Source organism: Mesoplodon mirus (genome assembly GCF_964341445.2).
Source record: "Mesoplodon mirus genome assembly, chromosome: 3".
NCBI classification, from domain to species: Eukaryota; Metazoa; Chordata; class Mammalia; order Artiodactyla; family Ziphiidae; genus Mesoplodon; species Mesoplodon mirus.
In genome coordinates this window covers 127,929,540-127,948,285 of record NC_138978.1, presented here as the reverse complement: position 1 = coordinate 127,948,285, position 18,746 = coordinate 127,929,540, and positions in this window count along the sequence as shown.

Genomic DNA, 18,746 nt, shown 5'->3' with positions numbered 1-18,746 from the left:
GGAATGTACAATGTAGTTTGAGAGGGAGATTTGTGTGTACCATGTCTAATTCTGTGTGTCAGCATTTTCTAAAGTAAGTTCCTTGGCATTCTAATTTCCCAGAAATCTGACAGATGCTACATGGGAGAGAAAACTCACCCATTTATTCATTAAAAAAAATTTATTGAAGTATAGTTGATTTACAATGTTGTGTTAATTTCTTCTGTATAGCAAAGTGACTCAGATATACATACATATATATTCTCTTCCATTATGGTTTGTCACAGGATATTAAATATAGTTCCTTGTGCTATATAGTAGGACCTTATTGCTTATCCATCCTATATATCATAGGTTGCCTCTGGCTAATCCCAAACTCCCAATCCTTCCCTCCTCACCCTCCGTCCCCCTTGGCAATCACAAGTCTGTTCTCTATGTCTGTGATCCTGTTCCTGTTTTATAGATATGTTCATTTTAGATTCATATTTTATGTGGTGTATTTTAGATTCCACATATAAATGATATCATGTGGTATTTGCCTTCCTCTGTCTGACTTACTTCACTTAGTATGATAATCTGTAGGTCCATTCATGTTGCTGCAAATAGCATTATTTCATTCTTTTGGATGGCAAAGCTCAACTACTTTTGTACTTGGTGACACAAACAAGCCAACCATTAGCCAGCCACTCACGATCAAGGACTTTTAGGAAACGTTGGCACATGATAGAAACTCAGTAAAAAATTGTTGAATGAATGCATCAATAAACAAAATCCTGAGTGAAACAGAGTTAAATGGTATGGTGGGTCAGTTGCCCCAGAAGTAGACCCTGAGGTGAGGCCATATGGGCAGGGATTTATGAAGGAAGTGCTCCCTGCAGAAGGCAGTAAGTGAGGCAGGAGACAGGACACAAGTGGAAGAAGTGAGGCAGGGTATAGTTTCAGGTGATGTCTCAGCCTCAGTCTCAACCTCAGAAAACTCTGAGGCTTACATTACTTGGCAGAATTTGTCTTACTCCAAGGCAAGGAGCTAGGCTTCCAAACTCCTGCCCCAGTCATCACTGGCCATGAGCCTCCCAGGGGAATGTGAACTCAGTACTCCAGCTCTCAGGGCCCCTATCAGTTCTCTGAAGAAATCTGTGAGGGACACAGAGGCTGGCAATGAGCATGAAGTACTGTAAAGAAATCTTGGAGGTCTGGATAGAGCACTGACAATGCAGCTCCTCAAAGCCTTTACTGTAGTACATTGATGTAAATTGTAAGAGTCAGGAGAAAGATCAAACGCTCAATGTTTTCCAAAATTATTTGGCCAGGAAGTCCATTTTGTTTTTCTCAGTGCTTCTCTTACTGGTTTTTTGTGAAACATTCTTTGGGAAATGCTGCTTACATTTTGCTCTCTCTTGCAAATTCTAAGGGTTTAGGGAGACATAAGATTAAGATTGTGTAAATGGGTTTGGGTTGGCCAATAATTCCCTAATTTACAGTACTTTCCAACTGATTAGCCTGCATGTGGTTGATTTTAGGTAATATTGAATACTTTTGAGGATGGAAGATATTTAAGGTTGCCTGAGGAAAGTGAGGGAGTGATGGTTCTGTGGAATTTCAATGGCATTTTCGTCTTCGATTTCAAAGACCTAAAGAACATGTGTACCAACAAAATGAGTAGATATAAAACTTTTATACATACACAAAATTAAAAATTATAAAGTACTACATAACAGGATATTTAAAAGATCTTTCAATTCTAAATATCCAGCTGAGGAAGGGCTAGTAACTTTTTCTCTTTGTTATACCACTGACCGCCATTAATCCAAGGCTGAAGTCTGGCTTTGTCCACTTTTTCTGGAGAGCTGAGAATTAGGAGAGACTGTTCTGATTTTGAGAAATCAACCTCAGATCGAAAGAAAGAGAGTAGAAAGAGAGTAGAAGGGAAGGAGAATGGGAGGACAGGAGGGAGGAAAACCCACACTGATGATCATGGGACAAAACAACCCACCACTGTAAAGGCAAGTTACACTTACACCCCTGTCCTGAGGGTTTTCCACTTCCAGAAGCCTGTGAGTTTATATTTTTAACCCAAAACATTTCCACATTCAGGAATGGAGGGATTTTATCTTAGTTCCTCCAAGTGCCAAATGGTAGAGGCAAGAGATGTGCCTTGTACAAAGTTATTCTGCAAGTGTAAAATTCACAGATTGGTTTCTCACATTGAGATTTGCAAAATGACAGCAATACATGCACCCAACTACAATAATGGTCAACTTTCAGATTACAACAGCTTTTCATGTGAGAGGATTCACATGAAAAGTCAAACAGTGAAACATAAATGCACTCATTGACTAATGTCCCAGAAGGGATGGAGATTTTCAAATGTTTTTGGTATAGTTCCTCTCCCGGAGATGGATAATTTGTTCACTAAGATCCTGCTGCCTTAATTAGAGGGTTATCTCTCTGAAATGCTTGTGAAGCACGGTGTTTTGGTTTACTATACTGGTGGAGGGCAGGGATGGACAATTTCTGTGCCATAGGACTTCAGCTTTTACATTTGCATGGTATCTGTGTATACACACATTAATCTGCTTTAAGTGTGTGCCTGTATATATCCGCACATAAATGTGCTGAGATCCAAGATGACCAAGAAGGGAAATTTCCCCCAATTATGAACAATTTCACAAGTGGGAATAGGGTAGTTCCCATGGAATCTGTCATATAAATCTTTGTTTCCAGACATTTCTGTTACCCCCTGTTTAGCATTCAGTGATTCAGCATTGGATGCTAAAAATGTATTTTGATCCTTGCGCTCTTATTTCTGTGTTGTTTTCTGGGGTATGTGAGTGCCCTCTGGTGGGCATTTGGCTGGAAATGTTGAGCTGAGGATGCTTGGCAATGGAGGACAGACATGCATGGAACTTCTGTGAAGAGCAGGGGCCAAAGACAATGGGATCCAGCGCTCCCTATTCTTCTCCACTCCTGCGATCTCTCCACAATCGTTTCAGAAACCATGCATTGTCTAAATCATAGCTGTCCAATAGAACTTTCTACAGTGATGGAAATATTCAGTTTAGCTGGGCTGTCCAGCATGGTAGCCCCTAGCTACTGAGCCCTTGAATGTGGCTACTGAGCACTTGAGGAACTGATTTATTTTTTATTGAGGTGAAATTCATATAACATAAAATTAACAATTTTAAATTGTGCAATTCAGTGGCTTTTAGTCCACTGTGCCACCACCACCTCTATCTAGTTCTAAAACATTTTCATCACCTCAAAAGACAATCCAGTATGTATTAAGCAGTGGCTTTCCATTTCCACCCTCCCCTCAGTCCTTGTCAAACACCAGTCTGCTTTCTGTCTCTATGGATTACCTAATCTGGATATTCCATATAAAAGGAATCACATGATACATGACTTTGTATGACTGGCTTCTTTCACTCAGCATAATGTTTTTAAACCTCGTCCGTGTTGTAGCATGTATCAGGACCTCGAACCTTTTGATGGATGAGTAATAGTCTTTTAAATGTATGTACCACATTTTATTTATCATTTCATCCATTGATGGATGTTTGTATTGCTCCAACTTGTAGCTATTGTAAACAGTGCTTCTATGAATATTCGTGTACAAGGATCTGTTCAAATACCTGTTCTCAATTTCTTTGGATACATACTTAGGAGTGGAATTGCTGGGTCATATGGCAATCCTGTATTTAACTATTTGAGAACCTACCAAATTGTTTTCTAAGAGGTGAATTTTTAGTTTCATATAATTTTAATTAACAATTAATTAAACAATAATTAAATCATTTAAATCCCAACTTTTCAAAAGCCCTAATGATTCTGCAGCACCTTGATTCTTTTTGCACAATAGAGCAGGATGCTTAAGAACTATCCAGGCAACATTTAAAAACATACTCATGCAGGGAAAAAAATTCCATAAATATCCACAATCTTAGCTTTTTCTGTCCTCTCTGCATTGTAGGGAATTAGATCACAGGTCAAAGAAAATCAGGATTGAAAGTGACCTTAGAGGACAATTATCCCAGCCCTGGCATGTTACAGATGAAGAAACAGAGGCCCAGAGAGGTGACACTTTGTTCATAAACATTTGATGGGCACCCCACTCAGGGCAAGCTGGGGAGCTTCTGAGGCATCGTGTGAATGCTGGATGGCAGCTGAGAGCAGGGGGGCAATAGGAGGAAAGGGAGGATGGAGGTGGTTGATGCAGTGAGACCAGCCTACTCTATTGACCAGAGTGTGGGCTCTGGGTGTGGGTTCACCTACCTAGGTTTAAAACTAGACTTCACTGTATCCTAAAGCCAATCCTATTGTTCCTACATTCAGATATAACCTGAATCCAGCCAGTCCTCACTACCTCTATCATTACCAAGCCTAATATACTGCTTTCCACTTGAATCACCAGCACACACCCCATCCCTTTCCACTATTGTCCATTTGCAGTCTATTCTGCCCCAGCAACCTGATATATTCTCATTGCACTTAAATTCCCAGGTCCTTGCCATGGATGTGGCAAATGTATGTATGTGCTCCAGTTACTCTTCAGCCTCATCTCTTATCATTGTCCCTCCTGTTCTCTGCTCCAGAAGCAGCAGCTTCCTCAGTCTTCCTCCAACCCACAAGTGCATTGTGAACTTGCTATCCTCTTTGTCTAGGATACTCTTTCCAAAGATATCTTTTCTTTGTAAAGTTTTTTTTTTTTATTGAAGTATAGTTGATTTACAATATGTTACTTTCAGGTGTACAGCACAGTGATTCAGTGTTTTATATATGTATATATATTCTTTTCAGATTCTTTTGCCTTATATGTTATTACAAAATATCGAGTATATTTCTCTGTGCTCTACAGTAGGTCTTTGATGGTTATCTATTTTACATATAGTAGTGTATATATGTTAATGGTTCCCTCCGGCCCTTCATTCAGGTCGGTGCTCAAATGTCACCTTATCAGAGAGCCTTCTCCTGAGCATCTGTATTAATGGATGCCCTTTCACCACCATCATCACTCTCTCTCCCTCTCTCAGTCATTATGATTCTCCATAGCTCTCATTACCTGGAAGTATGCTATACATATTATCTTCTATATAAAGTTATATTATTACTCCACTAGACTGTGAGCTCCATAGGGATCAGAACTGTCTTTTTGTTTTCTGTTGTGCCTAGAACAGTGACTGACACACAGAATGTAAAGAAACGAAGTGAAGGAAGAAGAAAGGGAGGAAGAAAAAAAAAAGAAGGAAAATTGGCAAATGAGTTAATCTCCCTTAAATCCCAGTTATCTCATCTGAAAAATGGGATTAAGAATCATACCTATCTCATTTGAAAAGTGCTCAGTAAATACAACTTCTTGTTATAACTTTTCCTTTGGAGGTCGTGTCCTCATCCCCTGTGCTCTGTGCGTCATCCCGGGAAGCGCACTGTTGACCTTTATTCCTTCCACTTCATTCCTACCCAGCTTGACCCGTCTGACCTGCCATTTTCTGCCTCTAGATGGCGCTCTTGACTCCGCCTCTGTTACACCTCGTTCCTTCACCGTTTTGCTCAGGATTCCTGGTTCCTTCAGGTTCTCCACTGATTTCTTACCACGTGGTACATTAATGCACTGCTGGGACTGATTTCATATTTAGTATACACACGCACTTCTCAACTTTTCAACTTCTCAGCACCCTTTAGATCCATTGAGGGAATTCCTTGGCAGTCCAGGAGTTAGGACTCCGAGCTTCCACTGCTGGGAGCCGGGGTACACTCCCTCGTCGGGGAATGGGGGAATTAAGATCCCGCGAGCCGCTTGGCATGGACAAAAACCGCCCCCCCAAAACCAATTGCATCTCTGATTTATATAATAAGGTAATATCACTTTATTACATCTGCCTCTCCAAACAGTAAGAATGAGGCTAGGTGATCTGTCCACAATAGACAGTGACTGGGGCCCCAATTGTCTAAGATTAGCTACGGTATCTACTAGGGGGTCTCCGTAGGTCAAAGTTTCCTGGGATGGTCTCTTACCCTGAAGAAGAATGGGGCTGGTGGCCCGTCTTCTCACCAAGACATTTGTCCTTTGTGACCTTGTTTCCTGAGCTGGAGGACCGGTCCTCTGGGGTACAGAAGATTAGCTCCAGAATGAACATTGCAAACCTTCCTGGAGCATCAGTTTTCGGGGTATAAGTAATTTAAGTCATTGTTGGAGGTGGAGCACAGATATATTAAGAAGTAGACTGTAATATCCTCATAAATTTTCAAGATCAAATATTAATCTTCACAGAAACGTCTTACTTGTGGGGACTGGCTCAGCCTACATTCCCAGGCTCCTGGCATTCTTCTCGTCCCCCAGAGGTACACGTTCTCACTCTCTTCTGCTCTTTGAATATTTCACTGGAATAATCTGAGGTGCATTATTGAGATAATATGTGCTGCTGTAGATATCTGCATGCTTTTCACAATCACAATGTGAAAAAGAGTGGCCCATTGCCAACAATTTATTTGATTAGTGACTGTGGCTCCTATGAAATAGGGCCTAGTAATCCTTAAACCAACACCTATTCCCATCTCCCAAGAGCATTATCAAATGAACAAGCCTGGAGTTGATGTACGTCTTTTGTTTTTAGGGGCAGGGAGAAGCTTTATTTATTTTGCAATAATTAATATTGGGAAAGAATGTTGCATTAAACACATCTTTAGTGTTTTTAAGTGGGGCCTGGGTGTGCTTAGCTTTTAAGGTTCTAATGATGGATGTTTTACATTCTTTAGGATCCTATCAAGGTTTTTGGGCATTTGGAGCCTTCTTGACCCAATGATCACCCAGGAGTTCATAATCCCTCAATTGGTAAGATGATTGTGCATGAAAAAGTATAGCTTACCTTGGTGGTACCTACAGCAGCAAGCTCAGGTCCTCTGTAGGGGTCCTGGAGCTTGTGCTTGGGGCTGGTAATTACACTTAATAATAAGGTTGGTTCAGGGATTGTATAGTCAAAAATGCAGTCTGGAGAGTTCAAAAATTCATCTTGTGGCTGCTTCCCTGTTCTTCATTCCTGGACCAGCTTTCTCAAGTTACTCTTCTTTTGACCAAAGAAAATCATAATCACAGGGAAGGAACTTCAACCAAACATCTGCTGGGGAAACAAGTAGAGCTATTCACCTGCATAATCAAAGAGGTTTCTAAATTACATGGGGCACAGCAGTGACCTGGAATCCAACCACAGGAGCAGCCATACTGGGGGTCCTTCTCACTAATAGGAAGAAATTGACTGACGGGGAAAATTGCTTATGGAGGGTGCTTAGGCCACATAACCCCCAAGTTACCTTAATTCAGAGTCCCGGGCTAGCACAACTCCTCTCTTAGGTAGAATTCCACTTAGGGAAGGGGGAGGAGTGGGTCGTAAGAGACTGAAGGTCGTAAGAGATTGAAGAATGATGCTTAATGGAATACACCAATGACAAAAGAAAGTTGAAATCCATTTCGGAACTGGAATCACTCCTTTGATCTTCTAGCTGTTGAAAGTTTGCTTTTCACATAAATGATCTATTCAGATAGATTGTTTGCTGGGCTTTGAGACAATGGTGCTTTGAAAAAATTAGTCTTCCCATTACTCACTGGCAGGGTGGTCCTAGGTTAGCTTTCATAGCAGGATAGGATACATTTCCTTATGGGACTGCCCTTTTAAAGCTCCTCCCTTTCACTTTATAGAAGCTAGCTAATAAGCTCTGGAAAAGGGGTGATGGTTCTTCTGGACGATACATTCACCTCTTAATTGTGGCCTTCTGAAAAGGAGTCCTGATCTTTTCCTAACCCATGCGTGAAGCCTGTTATGGGACTGTGAAGTCACACACCAACCTGGTGGAGTGGAGGCAGCACAGATGAGGGGACTTTGGGTGCCTCAAGCCAGAGCAGAGACCAATCAGCTATCCTCTCTCACAACTAGGGGACATTTGTCCCTGAGTAGAAAGAGAACCAGGCAGATGGTCAGCCATACACGGTGTGCTTGGAAAGAATATGGGAATTTTCCCTGCACTGAAAGAATGTCTTTCTGCTGTCACCTGATAGCTGCAGTGCTGGGCACCCCTCACGAGCTCCTTCTAGGGCTGTCACGTGCACACCATGATGTTCGGCTGACCTCCCTGTCACCCCTTCTAAATGTCCCTCTTCCATCCTCCCCCCTTGTAGCCTGTGCCATCCTTCTTCCCTTCCTCCCTCCCTTCCTTCCCTCCTTCAGTTATATCCTTCATTCACTCATGACACAGGATTGGTGGGTGAGAAAAGTAGGAAGCAGACTTAGATGACCACATTGAGAAGTGATGATTGCTTTTGCTGCCCGTCTTCAGGCTGTCTGCTCATTTTCAAGTTCCAGTTCAAGGAGTTAGGTCCTGTGAAGCTTCTCCTAAGTGCTCCCAAGGAGAGCCACCTACTGCCTCCTCTGATTTCCATTGTCCTTGTTCAAACTTCCTTTGTTGCAGTTGCTGCTTTGTGGTATTATCTTATTCCATGGAGTCTCCCTACTGTCCAGTGAACACTTAAAGGGCAAGGATTAGTCTTACCGATTTCTAAGCCTGCAAGTGAACTCTGTTCTTGGCCCACAGTATGGGCTCCATAAGTGTGGATTAGATAGATGAATGAATGAAATGCATGACTGATCTCCTATTATCTGGAAAATAATGTCAGAATTCCTTAGGACAGCCTGCAGTACTTTGCTAGGTCTCTTCTCAACCTGAGACAAACCCTCTGATTCAGCCAAGATAAACTGTGTTGCCCTTCAATATACTACATACACTCCTACCTCCTTTTCTTCCTTCCTCCCTTCCCTCCTCTCTCTCTCCCTCCCTCCCTCCCTCCCTCCCTCCCTTCCTTCCTCCCTCCCTCTCTCCCCTTCTTGCTTCCCACTTTCTTTCTCTCTTTCTTTCTCTCTCTCTCCCTTTCTTTCTCTCTTCCTTTCTCTCTTCCTTCCTTCCTTTCTTTTTCTTCCTTCCTTCCTTCCTTCCTTCCTTCCTTCCTTCCTTCCTTTCTTTCGTTCTTTCTTTCATCTCTGCCCTTTTACCCTCTCCAACTGTATAATATTTACACGTTTTACTCTGAGTTCCCATCTTGCTCCTTAGTGGAGACTGTTCAATCTTCTGCAACCCTACTTTCCTACTCTGAATTACTCACAGGGCCCTTAATCACTTGTACCTTGTAGCATCTCTTACAATAGTTTTAAAATTGCTAGTCAATGAAAAATAACTTCTTAAGAGTGCCTTCTTGTCTCCTGGAAGCTTCCTGAAGATAGCAATGATGTCACATGCCTTTGAGGGTAGAGCTCACCCCCTCTGAGCCCATCGCATTACTGGGAACTCAGGAGCTGCTCAGGGCTGCTACTGAATGAATGAATGAGGCCAGCTCAGAAAAGGAAGACTTGGAGCAATCAAGTCATTTCCAGTTTGAGAGTAGTTTTCCTCTTCTGCCTCAGCTGCCCTAGATAACTGACAGAAGCTACAGCGGTGTGTTGAGTACCTGAGGAAGTGAGAGAAGGTGAAACGGTGTGGAAGAGGAAGGCTTGAAAGACCCCCAGGGACTTCTCTCTTTCACAGGTGCCTAAGTCAGACTCCAGTGGAAAATGGAATCAGAATTACTTTGTCTATTTCCTCCACCTAATTGTGCCGTTGACAATGACTCTACTTCTTTCCCTCTCTCCTTTCATATTCATCCACTCTTCCTCGCCCTCAGTTTCATGGATTTCCATTCCACAGTGTGTCTTCTAGACATGCACAGCCATTCTGCCTCTGTCTTAAAAAATTTTTTTTAACAGAGTAGTCCTTTCTCTGCCAAATTCCCTTCCTAAACTGCATGTTCCATCTATTCTTAATGATAGATACAAGATACCTTTACTTCTTTTTGTTAAAGTTGCAAACCCACTCTGCTGATTCCCCAAATGCTCTGTTGGGTTTATTTGATACCAGTGGGCTTTATTTGATCCCATTTTGTTCTAGATAGTACTTAGATTGTATTGAACTGTTCAGCTGAAGTCTGTTATTCATCTTTGTACCCCCGGCACTTAGTATAGCACCTGACTCTTGTTGAACTGTATTAAATTCAAATGAATATCATTTTTGATGGTGTTGAATGTAAGACTGATATTTACTGTAAAGACCAGTGGCCTTCAGAGTGTGCACCCTGCACCAGCAGCATCAACATCACCTGGAAATTTGGTAGAAATGAATCAGATACTCTGGGGGAGGGCCCAGCAATCTGTGTTTTAACAAGTCTTCCAGGTGATTCTGATGCATGCTCAAGTTTGAGAACCACTGATGGACTCTCCTTAGCAGTTGAACTTTTTCAGAAACTAGTTGTTATATATTAAGGGATGCAAGAACTCAATGCAGGTTTGTTTAAAGTCCTGCTATAATATGGTTCTAGTACATTGTATGTAAATCTGCAGGGGGCAGTGTGGCAGCTGGAGCTTGTTTTCAGTCTCTGATGTTCTATCAGTTGGAGAGAGAGTTGCCTGTCTGTCACCACACACGCCCTGGGCTTTCTTTGCTGCCCTCAATTTGCACTTAGCTGTTCTGTCCTCAGCATCCAGGGGATAAGAGGAGTAATAAAGACAGTGCTTGATTCGAGCAAGCCTGCCTCTGGCCCCCTGTGCTATGCATGGCATTCCTATAACCTGGCCAAGCCGCCCAAGCCCCTGTTCTGCTGAGATTCACCTGCACCAGGTAGACAGTGAGGGATTGTTCAGAGTGAAACACTGTGCAATCAACTGGAGATAACAGAGCACAGGGGTCAGGCGAGCTGCCCGGAGCATCTTTCATCTTTGACTTATATTGGTAGGGTGTAAAGTGTGGCATCGGCCTGGACTCCTCAGCGGTCAATGACGGCCTTGTTCTGCCCCCCACTTATCTGCCATCGCTCTGATGTCACAAGTTTCATTTGGGTAGCTGACTTCAAAGGGTCTTTTCAATTTTTTTTAAATTTTTCTATTTCAGGGATAATAGCCCAGCTTTTCAAAAGCATTTTGCTGTGCAATCAAATCAAATATTCTTAAATGCATGGGGCCAAGTTAACCCAGCCCAGGCACAGAGGCTCCCAAAAGGTTGCCAAGAACTTGGTGCCAGTTCTGACAGATGGACAAAGGGAAGCTGTGTTTGCCGTCCTCCTCAACTGTATTCTCTCAAATCCATCTGTGTGCTGAGATTTAAAAAACAAAAGATACCCCTCACCATTCCCTTCTCTCTGTGCAAACCGATGCAACTGGGCTATTTTCCACCAGAATCTGCAATATACTTACTACCCAGAAATAACTGGGCAATGGAGTCAAATAATTGAATGACTGAGTTTTTCTGATGGAATGACCACTAGTTCTATAGAAAAAGTCAAGTTGAGTTCTGGCCCTCATGTCTTATAGACTCAGCTTTCATTTGAGGTCATATCTGTAAATGGACCACGGAATCTATCATTCTGTAGTCTGTTCCTTTTCTTGTTTTCTTCCATTGTCACATTAATGGCCGAATGCTCCATGGTGGGTTGCCTGGACCACATGGCAGCCTCACCTGACTTTTAGGTAGGCTGAATTACCAGACACAAGCTCTAACCTTACATGGGAGGAACATATTTCCAGTGAATGATAATGACAAACATTAATTGACATTTGTTATTTTATAGGCACTGAGCTAAGTGGTTTCTAAGTATCATCTAATTGAATTCTCATACCATCCCTCTGTGACAGGTTCTGTTAACCACATGTTACAGATGAGAAAATAAGGCTGTTAGCCACAGTGTTTCATGGCTCCTGAGTCCTGCTGCAGGTGGAATCTGAGTAAAGGGAAATACAGAGATGAAAGAAAGAATAGGACCATGATTTTTAACCAGGGAATTTTTTCTCTGAGCTTCTCAGCAATAGCAAGGGATAAGTAGAGCCATCACTTTTGGGCTTTCAGCCCCCCAGGGTCTGCCTTCCCTCTGGGGCTAAGGAGAGCCCTCCCTGGGGGAAGGGAGGAGATTCCTTTGCTACTCTAGGTGCTGGGGATTGGAGAGATGTTAAGCCAAAATCATGTCTGAAGAGCAAGGACCAAACATGACTTTACAATCTCTAAATTGTGGGTACTTGACTGTTCACGACACCAAAGAGCATAGGGCAGAGTTAGACACAAATCTTATACTTCAGGAATATAAACTGAGTGGTCCTCAGGGAATGTATCTGCGAGTTCAGACATAAAAAGCTATGGAGATAAGTACCTAAAAATAATGATGGACAGAACGCCATGACATTGACCTCTGGGGGGGGGGGGCAATTTGCAAGTCAACCAAAATGCATCAGATGATAAAAATACTTTTAGAATTAGAATTTGAGCGAGAAAATCCAGTAACAAAGGATATCCCTCTGCTGAATGTCAATGTTGAAAAGGAACAGGTCACAGAGAAAACAGAGCTCCCCAATACCTACTTTGCTTCTATACTTTTTTAAAAAGAAAGATTGTACAACTGTGAAGGTCAACATCAGCATTGTTGGGAGGAGATTTAAGCCCTGGAGACGGGGAGAAGCAATAAAGGAGAAACAAGGGGCTCTACATGCATGCAAGTCTCCCGAGAGGAACGGACTGCTTTCAGAGGAGGAGAGAACTTGCATATGAGCTGAATGGAAAGACCCTGCGCAATCTGAAATCTGAGGAATCCAGAAATCAAAGGTCTTTGGAAAGCTGGCTTCTGAGCTCTTGGACAAGGAAGCAGTGAACCCTTGGATCCGGCGTAAATGTATTGAGGACAAGTGATGCTAAAATAGACTCATCTCCTTTCTTCTTGGGATTTCTACAGGTATTTAATGAAACATCTGACAAACTCATATGGTTTCAATCTAGGCACAATGACCAATATGCTAAGTGAGAAAATTAGAATCCCAATGTTATTGGTGGACCGGGCCAATAAACCAAACTTCACAAGATAAATATAACATAAAATCAATAATTGTTCCAGTACTGACTAGGGTGAAGGTGGCTTGCTAGGCCTACCCTTAAAAAGACTTTAGGTTTTTAGGTAATTATAAACTTGATAAAAGTATCACCTGGGATGTGATATTTTTGCCTAAAATGTGAGTTCAAACTTGATCCACGTGAATGGAAATATAGTGTTTAGAACTAGGAAAAAAGGAAATCAACCTATTTTAATGCCTTCCTTCTGCAAAATATTTTCAAATGCATTATCTCATTTTATTTATTTTTTTCACAACCTATAAACCCCACTTTTTATAGCTGAATTACAGACCAAGACACAGAAAGGCTACTTAAAATTTTTAAGACCATGTAGCCAGAAAATAGAAATGTTAGAGTTCAAACTCAGGTGGGTTTAATTCCAGAGCCCTGCTCTGTCCATTCTCCCATAATAAGTCTTCTATAGAATCATGTGGGGCTCTGTTTACACTGAAGCATTGGGGATGGGAATACCTATGCTCAAGGGAGGAATTAGCAATCTAGAGCATTTTTAGGGACTGATTCCCCCGTATTCCACTCTGGAGTTAGTGTGCTGTTCAGGGCACCAACTTTTTTTGGGTGAGGAGGAGGACAAAAATATAATGTAGTTACAATGATAAAGCATTGGAAAATTGTCATACGAAGAAACACTGACAATATTAAATTAGCAAACTAAAGATTTAGGGGGAATTTGAAATATGTCTTCCAGTAGTTGAATGTCTGCTCTAGGAAAGAAAGAAAAAGATGTGTTTTGATTTACTCCAGAGGCAGATCTAGAGCCAATGGTGGATGGTTACAGGAATGTCAGTTTCCACTATGTGTAAGTTTCCTATTGCTGCTATAACAAATTACCCCAAATTTAGCGGCTTAAACAATACAAATTTATCATCTTACAGTTCCATAGGTCAGATGTTCAACATGGATCCTAGTGGACTAAAATCAAGGTGGCAAGAGGGCTGTGTCCCTTCTAGTGGCTCTAAGGGGGAATCTATTTCCATCTTCTAGAGTTTGCCCACATTTCTTGGCTCATGACTCCCTTCCTCCATCTACAAGGCCAACAACATTGCATCTCTCTGATCACTCTTCTGAAGTCCCTCTGACACAGCTGGGAAAAGTTCCTTTCTTATAAGGACCTAGGTGATTAGGCTGGGCCCATCTGGATAATCAAGGATAATCTCCCTGTGGCAAGATCCTTAAACATCTGCAAAGTCTCTTTTGCCATATATTCATGGGTTCCAGAGATTAGGACATGCACATCTTAGGCGGGCCATTATTCTGTTTATCACACATTCAGCATAAGAATGGATTATGTAGATAGATTCCTAATAAAGCTATACAGCAGTGAGTGAGCTGCATTGACATGCCACTCCTGGAAATAATCCAACAGAGAATGGGCCAACTTTTGATGACAGTGCTGTAGATGGGATTCTAATACCTGATAAGAGGTTGATTAGATGTCTTTATAAGGTTGTTCCAAACCTGAGACATAAGAAATCTGTCACAAATGGTGTAGTGGGTTGAACAATGTCCCTTCAAAATTCATGTCCACTCAGAACCTCAGAATAAGACCTTTGAAAATAGGGTCTTTGCTGATGTAACTAGTTAAGATGAGGTCATACTGCATGAGGGTGCGCCTTAAATCAGGTGACTGGTGTCCTTATAAGAAGAGGAGAGGAAACACAGAGATACAGAGGGAAGAGGCCTGTGAAACTGGACACAGAGATTGGAGTGATATAGGTACAGGCCAAGGAAAACCAAGAATTGTTGGCAGCCACTAGAAGCAAGGAAGAGGCAAGGAGGTATTCTTTGTAGAACTGTAAGAGGGAGCACGTTTCTGCTGACACCTCGATTTCAGACTTCTGGCCTCCAGATTCTCAAAGAATAAGTTTTTTTTTTGTGATAATTAGTTATGGCAGCCCTAGGAAACCCATACATGTGGGAAGATCTAGGGACTCTGCTTGCCCTTATTTCAACACGTACTGTCTCAAGATTTTTAACTCTAGTCCTTTTGTTTTTTATAGACAATTTTTTAAAGAGTGGTTTTAGGTTTACCAAAAAAATTAAGAGGAATTTACAGAGATTTCTCACATACCTCCTGACCCCACACATGCACAGCTCTCCCACTGTCAACATCGCTCACCAGAATGGTACGGTTTTACCAAGGATGAGCCCCCATCGACACCTCATAATCACCCACAGTCCATAGTTTACAGTTCACTTTTGGTGTTGTACATTCAGTGGGTTTGGACAAATGTATAATGGCGTATGCCCATCATTATAATATCATACAGAGTATTTTCATTGCCTTAAAATCTCTATACTCTGCCTATTCATCTCCCCCAGAAACCACTGATCTTTTTATTGTCTCCATCATTTTGCCTTTTCCAGAATGTCATATAGTTGGACTCATATAGCTTTTTCAGACTGGTTCTTTCACTTAATAACATGCATTTAAGGCTCCTCCATGTCTTTTCATGGCTTGATAGCTCTTTTTTTTTTTTTTTTAGCAGTGAATAATATTTCACTTTCTGGATGTAGTACAGTGTATTCATTCACTTACTGAAGGACATCTTGGTTGCTTCCAAGTTTTGGCAGTTATGAATAAAGCTGCTATAAACATCCATGTGCAGGTTTTTGTGTGGACCTAAGTTTTCACCGCCTATGGGTAAATACCAATTGCTGGATTGTGCTGTAAGAGTTTTAGTTTTAGTTTTGTAAGAAACCACCAAAATGTCTTCCAAAGTGACTGTGCCATTTTGTATTCCCAACAGTGATATATAAGAGTTCCTGTTACACCACATACTTGTCAGCATTTGATGCTGTCAGTGTGATTTTGGCCATTTTGATAGGTGTATAGTAGTATCTCATTGTTTTAATTTGCATTTCCCTGGTGACATATGCTGTGGAGAATTTTTTCATATGCTTATTTGCTACCTGTTTATCTTCTTTGATGAGGTGTCTGTTAAGGTCTTTGGTCCATTTTTTAAATTGGGTTGTTTTCTTATTGTTGAGTCTTAAGAGTTCTTTGTTTATTTTGGACAACAGTCCTTTATCAGATGCATCTTTCCCAAATATAGTCTCCCAGTCTGTGGCTTGTCTTCCAATGCTCTTGATACTGTCTTTCACAGAACAGAAGATTTTAATTTTAAAGAAGTCCAGCTTATCAGTTATTTCTTTTGTAGATTGTGTTTTTGGTGTTGTAACCTAAAAGGCATCACCAAACCCAAGGTCATCTAGATTTTCTCCTGTTATCTTCTAGGAGTTGTATAGTTTTGCAATTTACATTAGCTCTATGATCCATCTTGAGTTAATTTTTGTGAAATGTGTCTAGATTCATTTTTTTGCATGTGGATGTCCAGTTGTTCTACCACCATTTATTGAAGAGACTATCTTTGCTCTGTTGTATTGCCTTTGCTCCTGTGTCAAGTATCAGTTAACTAGATTTATGTGGGTCTATTTCTGGGCTCTCTATTCTGTTCCATTGATCTTTTGGTCTATTCTTTCACCAATACTACACTATCTAGATCACTGTAGCTTTATGGTAAGTCTTGAAGTTGGGTAGCATCAGTTCTCCAACTTTGTTCTTCTCTTTCAATATTGTATTGGCTAACCTGGTCTTTTGCCTCTCTATATAAACTTTAGAATCATTTTGTCCATATCCACTTAAAAACTTGCTGAGATTTTATTTGAGATTGCATTGAATCTGTAGGTCAAATTGGGACGAACTGATATCTTGACAATATTGAATCTTCCTATCTATGTGCATAGAATATCCCTCCATTTAACTCTCATTTTGTTCATCAGAGTTTTGTAGTTTTCTTCATATACATCTTGTATGTATTTTGTTAGATTAATACCTAAGTATTTATTCTTGGGGGGTTCTAATTGTGTTTTAATGTCAAAATCCACTTGTTCATTATTGATATGTACAAAAGCAATTGTCTTTTGTATATTAACCTTGTATCCTGCAGCCTTGCTACAGTCTCTTATTATTTCCAGGAGTTTTTGTGTCGATTCTTTTGGACTTTCTACATAGACGATCATGTCATCTGTGAACAAAGACATATGTCTTCCCAATGTGTACACTTTTTATTTCCTTTTCTTGTGTCATTGCATTAGACTCTACCCCTTTTTAACATGCTGTTAAGGTCTTTGGTCCACTTTTTAAATGGAGATATCCTCTCTCATGCTGTAGCTCTATCGTAATGACCAAGTGTACAGGCCCTGGAAGCTAATGGCTCAGAGCTGAGTACTCAAGTCTCTTTATGATTCAGTTCTCTTATATTTTTAAGGATAAATAATATTACCTACTTTGTAGGCATAATAATATTACCTACCTCGTTGTGTTATGGGGAGGATGAAATAAAACATCAATATTTTTAAAAAGAACTCAGTAAAGTATATTCACTCATTCTATGATCATTTATGGAGTCTGTCCCATTTGCTATGTACTATTCTAGATGCCTGGGATATCACCACGCACAAGTCAGGCAAAAAGTCTGGCCTCATGGCATTTACATTGTATCAGGGAGCAGAAGATAATGAACAGAAAACTTAATAAATATGTAAATTATGTAATAAGCTGGAAGGAAATAAGAACTATGTAAAAAAAAAAAGATGCAGAGTAAGGGACATCGGGAGTATATGTGGAGAGTTTCAGGCTGAAATTCTAAACTGAGTAGTCAGAATAGGCCTTATTGTGAAAGTGAGATTTGAGCAGAAACCTGAAGCAGATGAGGGAGTTAGTCATGCAGATATATGGGAAGGAGCATTTAAAGCATAGAGAACAAGCTGTGCAAAGGCCCTGAGGCAGGAATATTTCTAGTGCTTTGAAGAATATTTCTATTGTGTTTGAAGAATGTTTCTATTGTGCTGAACAGAGATATAGTTATAGAGTTAAGGGAAGGGAGTGGGTAAATGAGGATTCAGGAAGGGGAAAGGTGACAATCTAGGGATTTGGCTTTTATCCTGAGCAAAATGGTAGCCATTAGAGGGAAGTGAGCAGAAGAGTGATATGATTTGACTTACTTTTTAAAGAAAGTTCTCTAGCTACTCAAGCTAGGTATTAAGAATAAATCACACAGGTTTAAGAGTGAAGCAAAGAAACTACTGCTGTTGTCTAGGGGAGAGATAATGGTGGTCTGGCCCAAGTGGTAACAGCAGGGGAGGTCAGATTCTAGATACATTTTAAAGGTAAATCCAATAAGAGTTGATGATATTGAGAGTAAGAAAGGAGTCAAGAATAACTCCAAGGGATGAAGTGAGAGAGTAGCATTGACATATATACACTACCAAATGTAAAATAGATAGCTAGTGGGAAACAGCTTCATAGCACAGGGAGATCAGCTCAGTGCTTTGTGACCATCTAGAGGGATGGGATAGGGAGGGTGGGAGGGAGGCTCAAGAAGGAGGGGATATGGGGATATATGTATACATATAGCTGATTCACTTTGTTATACAGCAGAAACCAACACACCATTGTAAAGCAATAATACTCCAAAAAAGATGTTAAAAAAAAAAATGACTCCAAGTTTTTTGACCTGAGCAATTGGAAAGGCCATTTACTAAGATAGGGAAGATTGAAAGTTGAGCCTGTTTTGGGGGAAACATAAGGCATTAAATTTTGGATATGGTAAGATAGTGATGCCTATTATATATTTAAGTGTTGATGTAGAATAGGCAGTTAGATATAGAAGTCTGGGTTTAATAGATAAGAAATAACTTTGTAATATTTAAAGACATAAAATTCTAAGTTATTGATTTTGTGGAGTATAAATTACAGGAGGGTGAGGACCATGTAAAATTCACATCTGAATCTTCAGACTGCCTAG